Here is a 21794-nt window from a genome sequence, read left to right on the forward strand (position 1 = left end):
TGCACTTTATTTCTATTATTATTACCTTGTAATATATAACGAAATAATTATACAACTCACCATAATGCTGACAGGAGGGGGAGCTCAGGCGGTCGTGCGAGTGATGGGGAGCGGCTGTAAGTGCAGATGAAGCTTCGCTCGCTCGCCTCCTGCTGGGCGCCCTGCTTCCTAACAGGCCACGGGCCGGTACCGGCTTGGGGACCCCTGACTTAAAGGACAAAGGTTTTTACTCCAGTAGACTGGGAGTCACAAAGGCGTTGCCAGGAGGCTTATGTTACTTTCGACTAGGCTGTTCAGGCTGCTGTGTGGACTGTAGGGTGGGGGGGCAGGAGCATAAGGTCCCGTTAGGGGGCTGCTGTTATCGTTCAGGTGGGAGGTGACTAGGATGGTGTTAGTCAAGGAGATGGGAAGTGGTTGGTACGGAAGAGAATTAAAGCCTCCCAAGTGCATGCAAAAGCGTCTCCCCGCCCCCGTATCTCTGTTCCCACCCAGGCAGAGGGTCCCTGGTTGCAGCCCCATCAGCCGTGGCCTGAGCCACTATCCACTGGATGGACGGGTTACCCTCCCCCCAAGACTTCACAGGTAGCCCATGTTGGTACAATCCCAGGGGGGTCACTCACCAGGACCCAGAAGAATACCAGTCTGTACTCCCAACATTGAGAAGACACAGGCAAATGCCAGCCCCCAGTGTGACCAACGGAACAGTGAATTTTGTTAAAGTGACTTCTCTCATTGAGTCCTGATAATGAGGGAATCTTCTGGAGGAGAGCAGAAAGGTCGTAACAAGCAATACAGCTGCCACCTGTGTGGAAAACTCTGACACTTCTGAAGTTTTCAGCTATAAGCAGCACAGCTGTCTTGAGGCCGCCATGCTGTGAGGAAGGCCAAAGTCGCATAGATGGAGAGGCCCTGAGACTAGTTGAAGAGAGAGGCCCAGCCAGCCCCCAGCTGCTCTGGCCACTGTCTGATTGCACTTGCCTGAGACCAAGGCCAGAACCACGCAGCTGAGAACTTCCTGAAATTCCTGACTCATAGAAATGACTATCTTTATTGTAAGCCGCTGAATATTGGAGTGATCTGTTATAGAGCAGGAGATCACTAGAATAGCTCTTGACTTCAAGGAACTTAAAATCGAGTTGGAAAAAAGCCAAGAGGTAAGTGAACGTAGCCAAGTTTATTAGACAGTGCCAGCAGTCTGGATGACCAAGGCCCAAACTGTAAAGCCCTGTCTATGTAAATATAGTAAATATAGCCACCCTCGCACCCCACCTTTTCTCTCCCTCCACCTGTCTTGCTCCTATATTTGCTCCTATCTTGACTGACCTTCCAAATCCTTGATTCTCATCACAGGTTTGCAGTTCTCTGCAGGGCTGACACTTTCTCAAACTCGCAACCTGCTAAAGCCCTAAATTAACAAGCTACCTGGTCCTCCCAACTTCACTTTGGATATACTGCCAAGAGTGGAATCTAGGATGTTTAGACCACAAATCCCTGGTTCTGGTTCCTAGATCTTGGCAACAGTCATCACATAAATTTTCCAACAAGAGACACATCCGCATAATTAGACCAACGATATCACAGACTCAAGAAACATGCAAAGAGGGCAGGGCTGAGAGAAGGGTAGTATTCATCAAAACCTCATCATAAATTCAAGTTGAAGGATTGAAAAGAAACAAAACATGGACACTTCCCAAACCCGGCAGCTGGACCTCTCACTGAAATCCTGAAATCACTGCCGCTCAACTCAACATCTGGGAGAGAATAAAAAATAATAAAGATTTAAAAAGAACAGACGCTGGACAATTACCAATTGAAGTGTGGATTGGGAATATAAATTCTCCAAGAGCCTAAAGACACAAATACACATTGGCACATGGGTCTTAGGACTGTGAATTTCATCCAGCTGTGGCCACCGTTCTTTTTTTATTATGGCTAATATTTAGTTAGCAAATGCACTTTCTAAGCAATGAACATAATTATGTTCAGGTTGACATGACCTGAATTAGGGTTACTGAATTTTTTTTTAAATATTTATTTATTTATTTGGCTGCTCCGGGTCTTAGTTGTGGGATCTTTAGTTGCGGCATGTGAACTCTTAGTTGCAGCATGTGGGATCTAGTTCCCTGACCAGGGATCGAAGGGGGGCCCCCTGCACTGGGAGCATGGAGTTTTAACCACTGGACCACCAGGGAAGTCCCAGTGTTGCTGAATTTTTGCTTATTCAGCACTGGCAGTGGAATACAATGTCCAAAAAGATTTGGGTGCTGAGCAGTAGCCCCAAAGAACATTGGGAAGAATGTTGTATTTACATTTGAGAGACCTGGGTTTAAGTCTTGACTCTTCCGTTTACTAATTGCATGAAATTGGCATTTTCTAACCTTCTGAACTTGTGAAGAAATCTGTTAATGGAGATAAGACTTGCCTCACAGAGTTTTTTTTAAAAATATTTTTTAAAATTTAATTAATTAATTTGTTTATTTTTGGCTGCATTGGGTCTTTGTTGCTGTGCGCCGGCTTTCTCTAGTTGTGGTGAGCAGGGGCTACTCTTCGTTGCGGTGCATGAGCTCTAGGCGTGCGGGCTTCAGTAGTTGTGGCACACAGGCTCAGTAGTTGTGGCTCACGGGCTCTAGAGTGCAGGCTCAGTAGTTGTGGTGCACGGGCTTAGTTGCTCTGCGGCATGTGGGATCTTCCCGGACCAGGGCTCGAACTCATGTCCCCTGCATTGGCAGGCGGATTCTTAACCACTGCCCTACCAGGGAAGCCCGCCTCACAGAGTTTTTATGAGGATTAAGTTAGGTAATTTATCTTCAAAACTCCTGTAACATTGCTTTTAGCTTCTTCACCTATGAAATAGGAACAATACTTCTGTCACAGAATTGAGTTACATTGTAAGTTACATTCCTTAGCTTATGATACTACTTAAGCTAATTTTAAGACATGTAAGAAACTTTTGGTTGTAAATAACAGAAAGTGAGACATAGCAGCTTTAAAATGAAAGGTTTTGAATTGTTTTAGCCAAAGAGAAGGCAGGAGGTAGGTGGTTCCACGGTAGGATCAATGATATCAGGCATTGAGTTCAAGTCTCTGCTCTCCATGTGACTCTCCCCTCATGGTGACAAGATGGCTGCTTCAGTGCCAAGCATCACATCTTCACACCAGAACATCCAAAGCATGAGAGGAGAGGAATCAATTCAGACATCTCTCTTATCAAGGAGGAAATGTTTCTTAAACACCTCCCACAGATTTCCCTTTACATCTCATTGGCTAAAACTGGCCCATGGCTGTCTCTTGCTGGGAGGGAATCTGGGGAAATGAATGTCCAGCATTTCCAAAAGCTAACATGGGAAGCCACTTCTACCAGCAAGGAAGAAAGGAGAGAAGAATAACTTTGGGGTGGGAAACACACATTCTGGGCCTTTCACCGTAACATACGTGAGAGTGCTTACTATGAGGGGACCCATTAAATGGAGGTAGCATTTATGGAGTACTTACTGTATACTAGGCATCATTCAAAGTGTTATACATGCATCACTTCATTCCATCCTCTCAACAACCCTATGAGGAGGAACTACTATTATTCTTGTTTTATAAATGTGGAAACTGAGGCACAGAGAGGATAATAAACTTTCCCAAGGCTACCCGACCCATGAGCGTTGGGCCAAGATGTTGATCTGAGTCAGAGCAGATTGAGTCTTCACGGGAGGACCAAGGTGGATACTCAGCTCACCTCTCACATCTTGCTCGTCCTGATCTCACCTCAAGGTCCAGTGGGTTTGAGTTGTCATGTGGTTGTTTGATTACCTATTTATCTGCCTTAGAAGTGATCGTGTTCATGAAGCATTACCATAAAGCAATGACATCTTTGAAACTGTCCAGAACTTACATGTTTGAATTGTGGTGGTCACTGGCGGGTGGGGACCTCATGGTTAGACTTACTGGGCCAGTGAGGTCAGCGGCCCCGACACATCCTGGGATAGATTTACACCCATCACTTTAGCTGGGGGCTGAGAGGTCGTCTGCAGAGTTGGGGACAGCAAGCTGTGGGCCACCTGGGCTTTAGCTGCGCTCAGGAAGGTCCCGGGAACTGGGCGTGGACGGAAGACCCTAGCACAGACCTCGGCGCCCTGGGGAGAGGATGAGAGCCTGGCGAGAGGGGCGGGACTCCGCCACGGAGCCTGAGGTTCTGGATGCAGCTCGTGCATCTTCCCTGAGCGAGAAGGTCTTATGTAAACGTAAAGAAGCATCTCTAACCCTGCGTGATCCCGGGCCGGGGAGCCCGGGAGGAGAGCTCTTTCCCAAGCTGTGCTGGAGATAAAAGCCAGCCCAGCATTCCAGGGCAGAGCAGAGCACAGCAGAGCCGGCTAGGGTCGGGGGGCTGGAAAGGGGCAGGGCCGCTGGTGCTGATGGGGAGCCCCCTGAGCCTGGAGAGAAACAGCCCAGGGCACTACCAGCTGTGGACAAAGGTCTTTCTTTGACCTCCTATTTGGTGCCAGGCCTGGGCTGGCTCAGCCCCATGCCCTCTACAGATTTACTGACCAGTGAAAACAGTGTGCTAAATTCCAGGGTGGGGAAGTGCAGGGTGCCAGAAGTGCCCTCAGGAGGGGCAGGTCCCAAACAGGCTTCTAGAAGCCTTCTTATTAGGGCTTTCCTAATCTCTGTCCTGCTTTCTCATGCTTGTTCTCATGCCTTGTTCTTCCCTACTGCACCCCAGCCTGCAGAGGGCAGCCAGATTTGTCACCCTGAAGCAGTGTTTTCTCAACCTTTTTACCATTGCCACCCCTCCCCCACCCCGTGAAATTTTAATACTGCAGATATATTGTATGTGCTTAGGTATTGTACACGTATCTGTGCTTTATACATACAAAGGGTAAGATTATTCCACCTCCCGAGAACCAATTTTTGGTCCCTCACTGGCAAAATCACCCCTATAAGAATAAGCCCATTTCCCACTGATTGGCAATAGGGTGGTCCTTGGCTATGCTCCAGTGTATCTTGTGTAAAGCCCTTCAGTCTTTTCTGAGGGGTGTTTAGCAGAGCCCTTTAATCTGGTGCTGGAATGTTAAGGTGCAGATGAAGGGCACACCCAGGGAAGACTGTAGTCAGTCGTTGGACTGGTAATCTGTTGCTCCATGACAATTACTCTGAAATGAAGCAACTCAAGACACGCGTTATCTTTTGGTTTCTTTGGGTTAGGAATCCGGTGAGGCTTAGCTGGGTCCCCCGGCTCAGGGTGTCCCACAGGCTTCAACCAAGACGTTGGCCAAGGCCAAAGTCGTCTCAGGCTCGACTGGGGAAGGATGTGCACCCAGGCTCATTAGTGAATGATCGTTGGCGGGCTTCAGTTCTTCGCAGCCTATGGACTGAGGACCTCACTTCCTCGGTGGCTACTGTTTGGAAGCGCCCCCCTCAGTTCCCTGCCATAAGGGCCTTTCCGTAGGGCAGCTTATAACATGGGAGACAGTGGGTGGGTGGAGGGGGGCGGGAGAGGAAGCGGGGAGGGAGACAAGGGGAGAGAGGCGGAGAGGGCAAGCAGGAGAGAGAGAGTGTGTGAGCGAAACAGAAGTCACGGTCTTCTGTATCTCAGGAGCGTCACGTTTGCGGTGCTCTCTTCCTTAGGAGTCACTGGCTGGGTCCCGGGAGGCAGAAACTTTGGGAGCCATTTCAGAAGCTGCCCACTGCAGTGGTCAAGCTGAAATCAGGGAACAAACAGGTCACAAAAGTCAGGCCGTGGGTGGTCTAGGTAGGGCGGAGGGTCAACCTCCAGGCAAGCAGTTCGGGACCTGTTATTAGGGCAAAGCCACGGGCCAGGACCAGAGGGGTGACCCGGAATCAGGCATCTGCAGGAGTCAGAATTCCAATCAAGGTGTTGGGTCAAGTTGGGAAGGATTCCCCTGGCCCCAAGCAGCCCAGGCAGCAGAGATGACCCAGGGCAGCAGGAAATGTGTAAAACTTGGTGATGGCTACCTCAGCCAGGAAGCTTCTTACACGCCATCTGCCTGATAAAGATGACCCCAGACCTTGGTGGGTCCAGGGAGCAGCAATGCTCTTTAGGAAGGAGAGGAATTGGGCAGCTAGAGGCAGGGCTCAGAGCAGACAGGGAAGCAGCACAGGAAAGGCTCTGGAACCAAGCTGGTGGGCCTTGCATCCTAGCCCAGCTGTTTGCTTGTTGTGGGACCTTGGGGGAGTAAATTTTTCTTTCTTATAAATTTATTTATTTTATTTTATTTAGTTATTTTTGGCTGTGTTGGGTCTTTGTTGCTGCGCGCGGGCTTTCTCTAGTTGCGGCGAGCGGGGGCTACTCTTCGTTGCGGTGCGCGGGCTTCTCATTGCGGTGGCTTCTCTTGTGGCGGAGCACGGGCTCTAGGTGCACAGGCTTCAGTAGCTGTGGCACGCGGGCTCAGTAGTTGTGGCGCACGGGCTTAGTTGCTCCATGGCATGTGGGATCTTCCTGGACCAGAGATCGAACCCATGTCCCCTGCACTGGCAGACGGATTCTTAATCACTGCTCCACCAGGGAAGTCCCTGGGGGAGTATATTGACTTCAACCTGAGTTTTCTTCTCTCTAAGATAATACCTAACTCACAATGAGGCTGAGAAGATGAAATGAGATACTGAAAACCCTTAGTACGGTATCTGCTGCAGAGCAAGCACTCAATAAATGTTCATTATTGTTATTATCATTATTATATAAAAGTAGTACGCTTAGAAAGGAAAATGAGTTCATTCCTTAAAATCAAAACAACAATAAGAAAAAGAGCTGAATCTTTTATGGTTGAGAAGATGCCACTTGAAGGTCTAACACAAGTTCGTATTTACAAATGTGGCAGGCATGGTGAGAACTGCAGCTGTTCAGTGGCTATTCCACGTCAGGCATCGAGCGAGGTGCCTTATAAATTATCTTTGTGCCATCCTTTCAACTCACATAAATGATGGGTTATTATTCCCATTTCACAGATGAAGCAACAGAGATCCAGAAAGATCCAGTATGTTGCTGAAGGCCATGCAGTTAACAAGAGTCAGCTGTAATTTACATTATAATTTACATACCATAAAATCACCCACTTTAAGTGTACAATCCAATGATTTTTAGTATGTTTACAGAGTTGAGTAATCATCACCACAGTCGTAAGTTTAGAACATTTTTATCAACTCCCAGAGAAATCACATACCATTAACTGTCACTCCTCTTTCCTCTTCTTCCCAGCTCCTAGAAACCTGTAATCTTCGTTCTGTCTCCATAGATTTGCCTGTTCTAGACATTTTATATAAATGGAATCATACAGTATGTGGTCTTTCATGATTGGCTTCTTTCACTTAACATGATGTTTTCTAGATTCATCCGTTTGTAGCATGTATCTGTACTTCATTTTTTTTATTGTTGAATTATATTCCATTGTATGTATACATCACATTTTGTTTATCCATTCATCTGTTGATGGGCACTTGGGTTATTTTCACCATTTGGCTATTGTGAATAATGCTGCTTTGAATATTGGTATAAAAATATCTAAGTTTCTGCTTTCAATTCTTTCGGATATATACCTAGGAGTAGAATTGCTGGATCATATGGTAATTCTATGTTTAACTTCTTGAGGGACTGCCAGACTGTTTTCCACAGCAGCTGCACCATTTTACTTTCCCACCAGCGATGCACAAGTGATCCAATTTCTCCACATCCTTGCCAGCACTTGTTATTTTTGATTCTAGCCATCCTAGTGGGTGTGAAGTGGTATCTTATTGAGGTTTTGATTTGCATTTCCCTGATGGCTAATGATACGGAGCATCTTTTCGTGTGCTTATTAGTCATTTGTATATCTTCTTTGGGGAAAATGTCTATTCACATTCTTTGCACATTTTAAAATTGTGTTTTTAAAAATATTTTTAATTGAATTGTAATAGTTCTTTATATATTCTGAGTGCAAGTCCCTTATCAGGAAAAGAATTTGCAAATATTTCCCCTCATTCTGTGGGTTGCCTTTTCACTTTCTTGAGGGTGTTGTTTGAAGCACAAAAGTTTTTAATTTTGATGAAGTCCAATTTATTTTTTCTTCTATTGCTTATGCTTTTTGTGTGATATCTAGGAAATCATTGCCTGAGCCAACTTCATAAAGATTTACTTTATGTTTTCTCCTAAGAGTTTTATAGTTTTAGCCTTAAGTTTAGGTGTATGATCTCTTTTGGGTTAATTTTTAGATATGATGTTACGTAGGGGGGCCCAATTAATTCTTTTGCATGTGGATATTAGTCTTTGTTGGTATATATTGAGAGTTTTCCACAATAAAAAATTAATTTAAAAAAGGGCAATGACAAACAAATCATATACCAGGTAGGAACTGTGTTTAGCTGCTAATAACAACTACTTAAAATAAGAGTGGCTTCAGCAAGACATGTTTGGGTTTTTTTACTTATTTATTTTCGGTAAAAGAAGTTCAGAAGTAGGTACAGCTGATATGGCAGGTCTATGATCATTATTGAACCAAGATCCTGCTAGCTGTTTGTTTCAACATTCCTACATGTGGCCTCCATCCTCAAGATTACCTCATGGTCACAGGGTAGTTGCTGTAACACCAGCCAACACCTCTGCATTCTGAGCAGGAAGAAAATAAAAGGCAAAAAAGGCTCTTTAAATAACTACACCTGAAACCAATTTAAAAACTTGGGTTTCCATCTCACTGGTGACTCCTGTGGTGGGGAGGCTGGGCACCTTAACCTACTCATCAATATAAGGTTTCTGAAAGTAAGTCAAGTGCGTATGCACAGATATCAAGTAGCCGAACCAACAGGCCACGGTGGAGAGTGGCAGTTGCCTACCCAATATCTGTTCTTCAGCATCCTTAGTGGCAAGTAGGACTGAGGGATCGTGAGCTCGGTATTGCCAGAGCTTCCAAGTTTTACAAGCTTGGATTCTCCATTTTATGAGCCCTCCAGATTTTTCAGTGTTGGCAATTAACCAAAACAAATATTTAACTTTTCCTGGGCCAAACACAATACATCTGCGGCCCATATCCCATCTCTGTGCTGTTCGTTGGCAACCCCTGCTTTCAGGTGAACGTCAGAGCCCCTTAAACACCTGAAGGGCATGGGAGCCATATTACACTTCCCCTGTGTGGCTCTGAGCCAGTGCGTGGAAGTCACGAGCAAGGAGGTTTTGGCTCCACTGTAGGGAAGAGCTCCATCCGCAGAGCTGTCAAAAACAGAAGGAGCTGCCTGGGGAGGTATGAAGTTCCCTGTTGCTGGAGGTGTTTGAGCAGATGCTGGAGAACTGCTTGGCAATGACTTCTAAGGTCTCCCCAACCCCAGGAATCTCTGAAGATTACCATGATGACTACTGCTGCTGCGATGACTTGCTGAAAGGAGATGAAAAGAACGCAAGGGGCTCTGCATCTGGATTGTTAGGGAGCTGGCAGCCCCCTAGCTGCTGTGTCCCCACCCTCTCAGTGACAAGGAATATGCCCTCATCATTGAGATGACCTCTAGTCAGTTTCGCCGGTAGAGACAGCAAAGGTTGACTTCCTGGTATTCACAAGCGTGATTTGATTCTTCTCCACTCATCGTATAGTATACAACAGATATGTGGCTTTTCTTATGGAGGATCATTAAAGCTATTCAATTCAATTCATTTATTTATTCCAACTTTCAGGGCTGGTTTCATGGGCATGTGACCTGTGCAGGTGCACAGGGACCTGCATTCAGGAGGACCCCATGTTTGGCTTGATGCTTTTTTCCTTCAAATTATTAATCCTTTTGGAACAAGAAACCCCACATTTTCATTTTGTAATGGGCCCTGCAAATTAAGTATCCTGTCCTCCATACTTTTACTCAAAATGTACTCACTGTCTAGCAAGTGCCAGGCATCGAGGATACAGAGCCACACCCAATGTGTTCATACTCCAGTTGGGGGCAGAGAGATGGGAAAAGCTGAGAGATAAGAAACTACTGAGATAGCTGCTATGGAGCACACTGTTTGCAAGAGGGACATCTCACCTAGACAGAGAAGTCAGGGGGTAGAGAAGGTTCTTCAGAGTAATCAAGGTCTGAACTTCAATTGTTTGTTGAAATTCATTACTCTATTCTAAGAGAACTACAGGCAGGCACGTGGCTGCTTAACTAAGGACTACATTTCCCAGCATCCCCGGCAGTTAGTTGTGGTCACGTGACTATGTTATCACCAATAGCATGAGTGGAAATGATGTGGACCACTTCTGGGTCTGGACTGCAGAATATCTCAGGGTTCCTTTTCCAGCTTCACTTCCTCCTTTACCACATGGAATCCACATGTGGTGGTGACCCAGCTTCCATCACGCAGATGACCTGAGGGCCTGGGGGTCGGCAGAGTGGAGGCTGGAAGGAACCTGGGTTTCTGAATGACCACAAGGAGCAGAGCTTCCCACTCACCTGGACTGCTCGTCTCAGAACTGCTACCTGAACAAAAAGAAACTCATATTCACTAAGCCGCTGCATTCTGGGATCTTTGTTAGCCTACTCTGCCAAATACAGTAAGTACACAGGAGCTAGCCATGTGGAAAAAGGGAGACAGACTCCAAAGCACCCAGTCAAGAGAGAACAAGGGAATTCAAGATCCTGAAGTGGTGGCTGTGAAAGGGCCGCTGTAATAAAACACCGTAGACTGCGTGGCTTAAACAGCGGACACTTACTTCTCACAATTCTGGAGGCAGGGAAGCCTACGATCAAGGAGCCTGTAGATTCAGTTCCTGGTGAGAACTCTCTTCCTGGCTTACAGAAAGCCGCCTTCTCGTTGTGTTTTCACTTGGTGGGGAGACGAAGCTCTGGTCTCTCCTCCTCTTCTCATAAGGACACGAATTTCATTAGTAATTTCATCACTAATTTCATAATTTCCACTCTCATGACCTCATCTAACCCTAATCACTTCCTAAAGGCCCCACCTCATTGGGAGGTAGAGCTTCAACATATGAATGGGGGCAGGGGCACAAACATTCAGTCCATCACAGGTGGGAGGAAGGAAGACTGGGCCACATCTTGGACCTTGTGTGCCAGGCAAGGACCTTGGATGTCATCCTCTGGGCTGTGGGGAACCAATCGGGGAGTGACATGATCAGGTTAGCTTTTTGTTCTGTCAGCTTGAGCTGGAACCTGCAAATTTTTTAATTTATGAAGTATTTCAGAAGAGCAGCCAATAGTATTGGGCTGGCCAAAAGGTTCGTTCAGTTTGCTCCATTAAGATGGCTCTAGTAGTACTTCGTTGTCTTTAACTTCATTCAAAACAATTTTGTTGGATTGTATGTGACAGCTGTCATATCACTGTACATTTAAAAAAAGACATCAAAATTGGTGAATTTTTGTCTAGCCATTTAATACTGAAGAAAAAAAAAGCAAAGTTTTCAGCATATTATGCTTTATTATTTCAAGAAAAGTAAAAAACGCAACTGAAATGCAAAAAAAGATTTGTGCAGTGTATGGAGAAGCTTCTGTGACTGATCGAACGTGTCAAAAGTGGTTTGCAGGGACTTCCCTCGTGGCACAGTTGTTAAGAATCCGTCTGTCGATGCAGGGGACACGGGTTTGAGCCCTGGTCCAGGAAGATCCCACATGCTACGGAGCAACTAAGCCCGTGTGCCTCAACTACTGAGCCTGCGCTCTAGAGCCCACGCACCACAACTACTGAAGCCCGCGTGCCTAGAGCCCGTGCTCCGCAACAAGAGAAGCCACCTCAATGAGAAGCCCGCGCACCGCAACAAAGAGTAGCCCCCGCTCGCCGCAACTAGAGAAAGCCCGCGCACAGCAATGAAGACCCAACGCAGCCAAAAGTAAATAAATAAAATAAATAAATTTATTTAAAAAAAAAAGTGGTTTGCAAAATTTTGTGCTGGAGATTTCTCGTGGGACAATATTCCATGGTCGGGTAGACCAGTTGAAGTTGATAGTGATCAAATCGAGACATTAATTGAGAACAATCAATATTATACCACTCGGGAGATAGCCAACATACTCAGAATATCCAAATCAAGCGCTGAAAATCATTTGCACCAGCTTGGTTATGTTAATCGCTTTGATGTTATGGTTCTGCATAAGTTAAAAGAAAAAAACTTTCTTGACCATATTTCTGCATGCAATTCTCTACTTAAACATAATGAAAATGTTCTGTTTTTAAAACAAATTGTGACAGGCAATGAAAAGTGGATACGGTACGGTAAAGTAGGATGGAAGAGATCGTGGGGCAAGCAAAATGAACCACCACGAACCACACCAAAGGCCAGTCTTCATCCAAAGAAGGTGATATTGTGTATATGGTGGGATTGGAAGGGAGTCCTCTATTATGAGCTCCTTCCAGAAAACCAAATGATTTATTCTAACAAGTACTGCTCCCAATTAGACCAAATGAAACAGCACTCGATGAAAAAAGTCCGGAATTACATGACCAGGCGAAAACTGTTACAGCTTAGCCAGGAAGTTCTGATTCATCTGCCATATTCACCAGACATTGCAACTTTGGATTTCCATTTATTTCGGTCTTTACAAAATTCTCGTAATGGAAAAAATTTCAAATTCCCTGGAAGACTGTAAAAGGCACCTGGAAAAGTTCTTTGCTCAAAGGATTAAAAGTTTTGGGAAGATGGAATTACAGAGTTGCCTGAAAAATGGCAGGAGGTCGTGGAACAAAATGGTGAATATGTTGTTCAATAAAGTTCTTGGTGAAAATGAAAAATTTGTCTTTTATTTTTACTTAAAAACCAAAGGCACTTTTTGGCCAACCCCATGCAATGAGCATTCACATACCCAACCACCTAGCTTGAAAAATATATTACAGATAAAGTCCCCGGTATTCCCTTCCTAATCCCATCTTCAGCTTTTTTTTTTTTTTTTTTAAAGGGCACTTGGAAAGGGCAAGAGTGGAAACAGGACATGCCTCATTGAACATCTAGTGTGTCCTCAGCACCGTGCCAGGTACTATCCTTCTATACGTATACAAGCAGCCACAGCTGGGTGGGAAAAAAAAACAACAGAAAATGAAAAACTTGTGCATTCCCAGAACAAGGTGACTCCCTTCTGAGACCAGATGTGGCATGCTTGGAGGAACAAGATACAGGATTTTACCTGGAGCACAGATAGAAGATGTGATGGGATATTTGCTCAGAATCTCCAGCCCTGGCCTACTTCTTGTGACTCACGTGCAGATAAATGGTGCAATAAAAAGAAATCTGGAATACGTCTCTGGAAGTTTTAAAGTTCTGAGAAGGACTTGGAAGGTTTTGAGTATACAGGCGGTATTCCATTTTTTCATCCAGCTGATGGCTGTGACTTTGGAAGAAAAAGGAGAGGATACTGGGAGTGAACAGCTGGTGATGTTGATGGTGTTGACGAGGGTTTCATTTCCTGGGCAACAGCCCAAGATACTGGAATAGGAGGCTCCTGGCAAAGGACAGAGAGTGTCACAAAGACAGGGAAGAATGTGTCTGGCAGGAAATTTCCAAATGGTATCAAAGGGCGTTTAAAAAGATCGTCATGGGATGTGGAGTGGACAGCTGCTGTTTTTGTCTGCTCAGCAGCCGTTTGCAATCTTCTCTTAACAGCTTCTTTATCTTTGAAGGGAAACCATCCATCCTCAACTCACAGACCGTGTGGCTAAAGAGGGTTGATCCCAACCTTTGGCTCCAGAAAAAGTCAATCACAATCTCAAAGGCTGTTTCAGAACTTGGCTACGTGACTGGATCTGGATCAATGAGAGTTGTCGCCAGGACTTTGCTCAAATGATTGGTAATGAGGTATGCCTTCTTTCTCGCTTAGAGTGGCTGAGATGGTACATTATAAGCCTGGAGCTGCTGAATGCTACCTTGTCTTAATGAATCTGAGAAGGAAGTCAGCATAGCGGAAAGCTGAGCCTAATGATGGAGAGAAATTCCTGAAAACATTAGAGCTCCTGGATTTAACCATGTTTGCGGCTAGCCCTACCCCTTGGACTTTTCAGTTATGTGAACCAGTATTCTCTCCCCCAGGCCCCCAGCCCTGCCTCCCGGTTTAGTGTAGTTTCTGTGGACTTGCTACCACTGATAGGAGAAAATGGAAAACAACATTTGTGATATAGACAGAAACACAGTAATAGAGACAGTACTATTATTCTTGAGCAAAAATAAAGACAACTGGGCCAGAACTTTATTTATGGTCCTGTATGTCTATCTCCTAATGCAAAGAGTACAGGGAATGGATAAGGCAAGATTTTCATGGTACCCAAAGAAGAAAAATATAATTTCATAAACATCACTGTTGCTTGGAGGGGATTCCTAACTAGAAAGTAAGAATGGAAGGATATATATTGCTCAAAAAAGGCAAATCTAATAGAAAGGGAAAATTCTGTAGCGTCATCAGCAAAGAAGGTCTGTCCGTCGGGGAGGAGAGCTTTTGGGTCAGGAATGAGGAGAACCACAGAACAAGACCCCACTCCACCTCCCCCCTACCCAGACCAGAGGAAAATTCCAGAACGTGCTTTCCTAACACATATTACAAAGGCCACAAAACAGGGTTTTCTTGGGGAATTCCACTTATTCAGACATAAACTGGAATTCTCCTTTTGCTAAAGTTTAGACCATCCGATAAATTATTAGCTTTATTGCTAATATTTGATATAATTATTTGCTAACAGTTTCTCAGAACACAGGAGTAGTAATAGAAGATGTTCTTTTATTTAAAAAAAAATTTCCCCCTTGAATATAAAAGGAAGACGTCCCTTTTACGAAAAATTGGATAATATGGTGGTCCAACAGCAACCACTTATAAATCTATTTCCAGATGTTAAGTGATGGGACTTGTGTGCCAGATGCTGGCTAAGTATTTCATAAATAGGCTCATTTAATCTCCGCAACAATTTTAAGAGGTCCATGCTTGTACGATCCTCATTTTGTAGATGTGGAGACTGAGGTTTAGCAAAACTAAAAAACTCCCCTAAGCCAAGTGGGTATCATAGGATCTGAACTCAGCCGTCTGGATCCTAGACACTACACTATGCTGTGTATTTCGTCCATTGATATAAATTCCCCGTTTGATTGTATATTTATCATTTTATAGATTGCTTTTCTTCCTTCCACTGGATATTATAATATGAGCACTTCCCCATTTTGTTAAAAACTCTTAAAGTTTTCAAAAAAAAAAAAGTAACGAGGCTAATCTAAGGGATGCCTGTGAACCCATCACCCAGCTCCAACAATTAACAAATCAAAAGCAAAAAAAAAAAACAAACCTCAATTATCAACCCACCTTATTTCCTCCATCCACTCCCCACTCCATTATCTAAAGCAAATTGCAGATGTCACATCATTTTATCTGTAAATATTTCAGTATGGAATTTTAGTAATTCTTTAATAGTATCAGATATTCAGTCTGCGCTCAAAATTTCCTGGTGTAAACATTATTGTAAATGCTATTCTAAATTTGGTTCTGAGGATACATCAGGAAGAATTGGTGGCTGGTGTGGAAGTGTCAGAAACCTCGCACCAACGTGATCCTGTCATTTTGGGGTTTGCAGTAGCAAATACAGTTGCCCCCGAAATTTAGGAAACCAGATTTCCAAAAGTTCAGTAGAAAGAATTGTGTACAACTTCATCTTGAACTGCACTAACCACACGTGGCTATTTACATTTACGTTAATTAGAATTAAATAAAATTTGCAAGTCCATCCCTCAGTTGCACTGGCCACCTTTCAAGGGCTTGATAGGCACGTGTGGTTAGTGGCTGTCCTTCATCACAGAAAGTTCTATTGGGCAGCTTGTCTAAGAAGGAATAGTATTTATCAATATAAGGGCAGGAGATTCTAAACAATTTTAAAATATCTTCATTGATAATGGTGGAAGGTCTTGAAAGTATGCCACGCATCTGCATGGGGCACTTGACCAGCTCGAGAGGAAGCAGTGCACGCGCCTCAGGTCTCATTGTTCATTTATTGAACTGCTCTGATTGAACTGCCCCCACTTGGCCATGCACCAGTGAGGTTGGCTTTATTTTTATAACTTACTTCCTTTTCTCTCAAAAAACCCTGTTCTCGCTCACCAGTGGAAAAACTGAAGTTAGCCCAATCTCATAAATATCAGTTCTGCCCAGCCACTTCCAGTTTAAAATAGTTTCATTTTGAGGAAACATTCTATCACATTCAGATGTTGCTATTTTGTATCACATTTTGGTTGAGAGCCCCCGTCCTGGGCTTGGGAAGCCTAAGACAGCTTTGTTTATTAATGCTCCCTTCCCTTCCTCCTGGCAGCCCCTCGAGCCGGCTCCAAGGGTGCCCCCGTGGGAGGTGGAGAAGGAGGACCTCTCCTCTCTGTGCCAGGCCCTGCTTCTCTGCCTGGCCAGGGCTTCAGTGTACGCTGCTGGCTGTGCGCTTGACTGGATCCGCCTACATGGGGTCCCAGGTAGGATCTGGCTGTGATGCTTGGTACAGGCTGTGGCCCCGCAGTGTGTCTCTGTCCTGGGTCCTCATTCCCCTTTGTCCCCCCACCCTTTTCCTTACTTCTCCTTGGTGCTAAGAGCTACTAACTCAGTTTACAAGGGTACGTTAGTTACCCATTGCTGCAGATCAAATGACCCCAAAACGTACATAGCAGCTGAAAACAACAAACTATTACTCTCTCACATAGTTTCTGAGGGTCTGGAATCCAGGTGTGGCCTAACTAGGTGGTTCTGAATCAAGGGGTCTTGTGTGGTTGCAGTCAGGATCTCAGCTGGAGCTGCATCGCCTGGAGGCTTGACTGGGGCTGGGGGAGCCACTTCCAAGATGGCGCACCCACACGGCCATTGGCGAGAGGTTCAGTTCCTTCCCACATGGGCCTCTCCACGGAGCTGCTCACGACAAGGAAGCTGTCTTTCCCCAAACCAGCTGATCCAAAAGAGAGAGAATGACCAAGATGGAAGTGTCTTTTATATCCCAATCTCAGAAGTGACATACCATCTCTCCTGTCATATCCTGTTGGTCTCATAGACCAACCCTCATACAACGTGGAAGGGGAGCTACCTAAGGGTGAGAAAACCAGAAGGTAGGCATGCTGGGGGGTGGAGGGAGGCTGGCTACCATGTTGAGGTCATCCAGTGTGAGAATTTAGCTGGAAATCAAGCTCTCTTTTAACTTGTTCTTTTATTTTATTTATTTATTTAAAAAAATATTTATTTATTTGGCTGCGCCAGGTCTTAATTGCAGCACACGGGATCTTCGTTGCCCCGTGTGGAATCTTCATTGCCGCGTGTGGGATCTTTAGTTGCGGCATGCAGGATCTAGTGGGATCTAGTTCCCTGACCGGGGCTCGAACCCGGGCCCCCTGCATTGGGAGTGTGGAGTCCTACCCACTGGACCACCAGGGAAGTCCCTAACTTGTTCTTTTAGAATTAGACAGGTTGTTTTCACCATGCATGAGCTTTTCCAGGAAAGACCCAGGACGGGTCCTTGCTGCAATTACCGTGGATACACCTACTTATAAAATCTGTTTTTATTAGATAAGTAACATGTATTCATTGTAGAAAAGGAAAAACAAAACAGACAAGTGAAAAAGCAGGTAAAAGTCATCTTTGAGTCCACCCTTCAAAACTAAACTCTGACATAGTTTTACAGAATTTTCTTCTGTATGAATGTTACTTTTACAGAATCTTTTCTGTCCATTCATGCTTTTAACAACTATTTTTTGAACATCAGTTATGTGTCAGTAATTCTACTTCCAAGGATTTATTTAAGGAAACATTCAAGGCCCTGAGCAAAGAGTTAGATACAACCAATTTAATCCAACACAGTTACCCAATAATCTTAATGCTGTTTTACATTTGTTTGTATTTCAGACTTTTTCTTTTTCCTCATGGTTTCTGGTTCTGGGAGTTCTTATCCTCATCTAAGTTTACATAAATTCATTTTTAAGTGGTGGGATTTTAAAAAATCTTTCCACTTTCTTTGTATGATAATAAAAAAAGGTATAATTATGGCCATTCGGTGTCCTCCATAGATACACTTTTCCGTCATCATTTTTTGTTTCTTTGTCCTTTTTCTCTGAATTTTGAAAACTTTTTTCAAGATGGTTCCTACACATGAATATTCCCCTCTTTAAATTTTAAAATTCTTTAAAAAATATTTGACCAAATAATTAAAGCAGACAAAATAATATTCACAACATACATATAAGATATAAACTGCCATCAGCTTAAGAAATCAAGCAATACCAGTATCTTAGATGCTCTTTCCTCCTCTCTGGTAAGCGCTATCCTCAAGTTCGTGGTTATCATTCCCTTGCATTTCTTTATAGTCGTACAACAAACATGCGTATCTTTATACAGTACATTGTCTAGTTGATGCATTTTTTCTGATGCAAGTGCAATCAAGTTGTATATGCTCTGCTGTGAATTGCTTCCCCTCCCTTCCTCGTATAACGTTTGTGAGACTCATCCACACTGATGGAGATGGCTGCAATTAACGTTTACTGTGCTGTAGTGTTTCATTGTGTGAATGCACCCCACTGTGTCAATTCTGCCCATGGACATTGGGAAATTTCTGGATTCTTGCAATTACAAACAATGCTGCGGTGAACATTCGAGTAGATGTCATCTGTTGCACACACACACAAGGATTTCTCTAGAGTAGTCAGTCATTCCCAACCTTGGCTGCACGTTGGAATCACATGGGAATGAACAAAAAAACAACCTATTGATGTGTGGCTCACCTCCCACCCCCCAAGACATTCTGATTTAATTGGTACAGGGTCTGACTTGAGCATCTGGGTTTTAGAAAGCAGGTTTGGAACGATTACCCTAGTGTATCTGCCTGGGAGTGGAATTGCCAGGTTGTAGGCTATGTGCATCTTCCGTTCTACACATTTTCTTACGAGGAATGTGGGAAAATTCCAGTTGCTTTAGGTCTTCACCAATATATGGTATTGTCTGATTCAAAAAATTTTTTGGTAACATCAGTTCTACCGTTTGTGAAAGGAGTGGTGATGTGAGTTTTAATCTGCTATTGTTTTTAGTTTCGTTATACTCCTCCTTTATCACCCTTTTAATGCTACTTTTATTTATCTCAGTCTGTTGCCTTTTCACCTGAGTCTGTTTCTCCTTATGATCCTATATTTCAGAAAGGCCGTGTCTTCTTGTGTCCTCTGGTGGATGCAAAAACGTTTCCCGGCATCTACCTACTGATCCGGCAATGGCTGTTTGTCAGTGCCTTGCTCTTCCTCTAAGTCTTCTAATGAGGCATATGCTTTTTTTTCATTCCCTTCTGTATTTTTTCATGGACCCCATGCTGGTTTTGTGCTCTTAATTTGCTCTGAACAACACATGATCTGATGCTTGTCAACAGGTAGAAGGCAAATCACCTGTGGTCTCATGGGGGCAATGGTCCCATTTCCTTCCCAGTCTACAGCTGAAGTGAGGCTTGATCAGTACAGAGCCTGGTCCATGTCCTTGATTAAAATAGGCTCTCACTTGGGATTCCACAGCTCTGTGGGGTGGCGTCTTCTTGCTCCCATCATAGGCTTTGGGGAGGGGTCAGATTTAACTGATTCAACACCAGGTCTTCCTGTGTTAATAGTGGGTTAGGAGAAAGTTTAAGTGCATGTGGTCTTTTCTGAAAAATGGAGATGATAATAGCGTCTGTGGATTAATTGCCCAGAAAGGGCTTAGCATAATGTTTGACAGATGGCAAACATTTAATAAGTGTAGCTGCCATCACTATTTTATTGTTGGTATATTATTAGTATATTGTATGTTTGTGTGTATATTATTGACATGCAGTATTATTACTGTTCATCTCTTTGGAATGTGTTGTCGCAGCTGGCAGATTTTATCTTTTTTATGGCTGAATAGTATTCCATTGTGTATATATACCACATCTCCTTTATCCATTCCTTTGATGAACATTTAAGCTGTTTCCTTATCTTGGCTATCATAAACAATGCTGTGATGAACATTGGTGCACATATGTCTTTTCAAATGGGTGTTTTTGTATTCTTTGGATAAATACCCAGAAGTGGGATAGTTGGATCAGGCAGTAGTTCTAGTCTTAGTTTTTTGAGGAGTCTCTATACTGTCTTCCATAATGGCTGCACCAATTTACAAAATTTTCAAATGAAAAAAACCTCAGTAATGTGCATTGTTTATGGATGCATATAAGTGTACTAAAACTACAAAAGGCGAAGGAATTACATACTCCTTCTTTTGGGCATGGGAGGGGCATGGGAGTGGGACTTTAGCTGTGTTTGAGACACCTCATTTAAAGATAGCTGAGACAAATATGGCAAACTACTAACATCTGTTTCATCATGGTAGTGGGAACATGGATGCAAGAATGATATTAATAATATTTAACCGCTGACACACGCTGGGTATGACCAAAGAGACACTGACTGCAGGGTTGGAGCCCCATCCTGCCGTGCCAGCCATCACCTCGTTAGTTGCTGGATTGCGGGTGGGTCCTTGAGAAAGACCGGGAGAGACATAAGCTGTCACCAGAGCTTTTAGGTAGGTTTGTAGATGATTATCTCTCAGGCTGGAGACATATCAGCAGATTGCCATGGGGCCCAGCTCTTGGTTCATTTCTATCCAACAATGTTATCTGTAGCTCAGATGAAACCATAGCAGGGACATTAGTCAGATTTGCAGGTGATGCAAGACCAGCATTCATGAGAGACCCCATACTTGACTCAATCTCAAGGTTTCATATTTGGCGCTCAAGAGTCAAGACTGAATCTCTAATGTAACCATCTCAACAGGGGGGAAGGAGAAACTAGAGTCAATAAAGTACAGTTAAAGAAGTATAAATACAGTATATCATTGAGCTTAAAATCAATGACTACTTACAGACACCTGGCTTGGCAGTCTCTCATATGAAAATTCCAGGAGCCTTAAAGGCTTTTATAATCTGCTGATGGGAATGCACATTGATTCTGGAGGGTAACTTGGAGATAGATAATTAAAAGCCTCACAAGAAAACACATGTCTTTTGACCCAGCAACTCAACCTCTAGGAATTATTAAGAAATCATCAGATATGCTAAGTGAAATAAGTCAGATAGAGAAAGACAAATACTGTATGATCTCACTTACATGTAGAATCTAAAAAAACTGAACTCAGAGAATCAGAGTAGAGTGGTGGTTCCCAGGGGCTGGGGGGTATGGGGAATGGGGAGATGTTGATTAAAGGGTACAAACATCCAGTTACAAGATTCACAAGCTCTGGGGATCTAATGTACAGCATGGTGATTGTAGCTAATGATACTGTATTGCATACTTGAAAGTTGCTAAGAGAGGAGATCTGAAATGTTCCCCCCACAAAAAAGAAATGGTAAATATGTGATGGGATGGAGGTGTTGGCTAATTCTATGGTGGTAATCATTTTGCAATATTTAAGTGCAGCAAATCAACATGTTGTACACCTTAACCTCACACAATGTTGTATGTCAGTTTATGTCTCAATAAAGCTAGAAATAAAAGAAATCATCAGAGAAATATACAGAGATGGATGTATAAGATTCAGAGGGTACTATTTAAATATATACCATACTTGGAATATTAAACAACTGATAGAAAAGACAATATAATAAGCAGATAAAATAGCCTGGAAGCTTTACAAGAATATGTTTTTAGTGACTATCCCTGGGTGGTGGGTTGTGAGAGTTCTTAAATTTATCTTTTGTTTATTTGTATTTTCTCATTTTCAAAGATTATGTGTTGCTTGTATGATGGAGAAGTAATGAGTTTTAAAATTAGGTTTTTTTTTTTAAAGATTCTATACTTTATTTTTATTTATTTATTTATTTTTGGCTGCATTGGGTCTTCATTGCTGCACGCGAGCTTTCTCTAGTT

General features: G+C 43.6%; 1 long non-coding RNA gene across 1 annotated transcript in view; it reads left to right on the forward strand.

The window, feature by feature from the left end:
- Positions 1-21794, forward strand: part of LOC309650283 — a 490920-nt gene that overhangs the window by 20294 nt on the left and 448832 nt on the right. Inside the window, exons 5-6 of the long non-coding RNA XR_014257498.1 lie at positions 12850-13742; positions 16226-16376. This is a non-coding gene — a long non-coding RNA (uncharacterized lncRNA). The remainder of the gene's footprint in view (positions 1-12849; positions 13743-16225; positions 16377-21794) is intronic.

Source organism: Balaenoptera physalus (genome assembly GCF_965194825.1).
Source record: "Balaenoptera physalus genome assembly, chromosome: 20".
Classification (NCBI taxonomy): domain Eukaryota; kingdom Metazoa; phylum Chordata; class Mammalia; order Artiodactyla; family Balaenopteridae; genus Balaenoptera; species Balaenoptera physalus.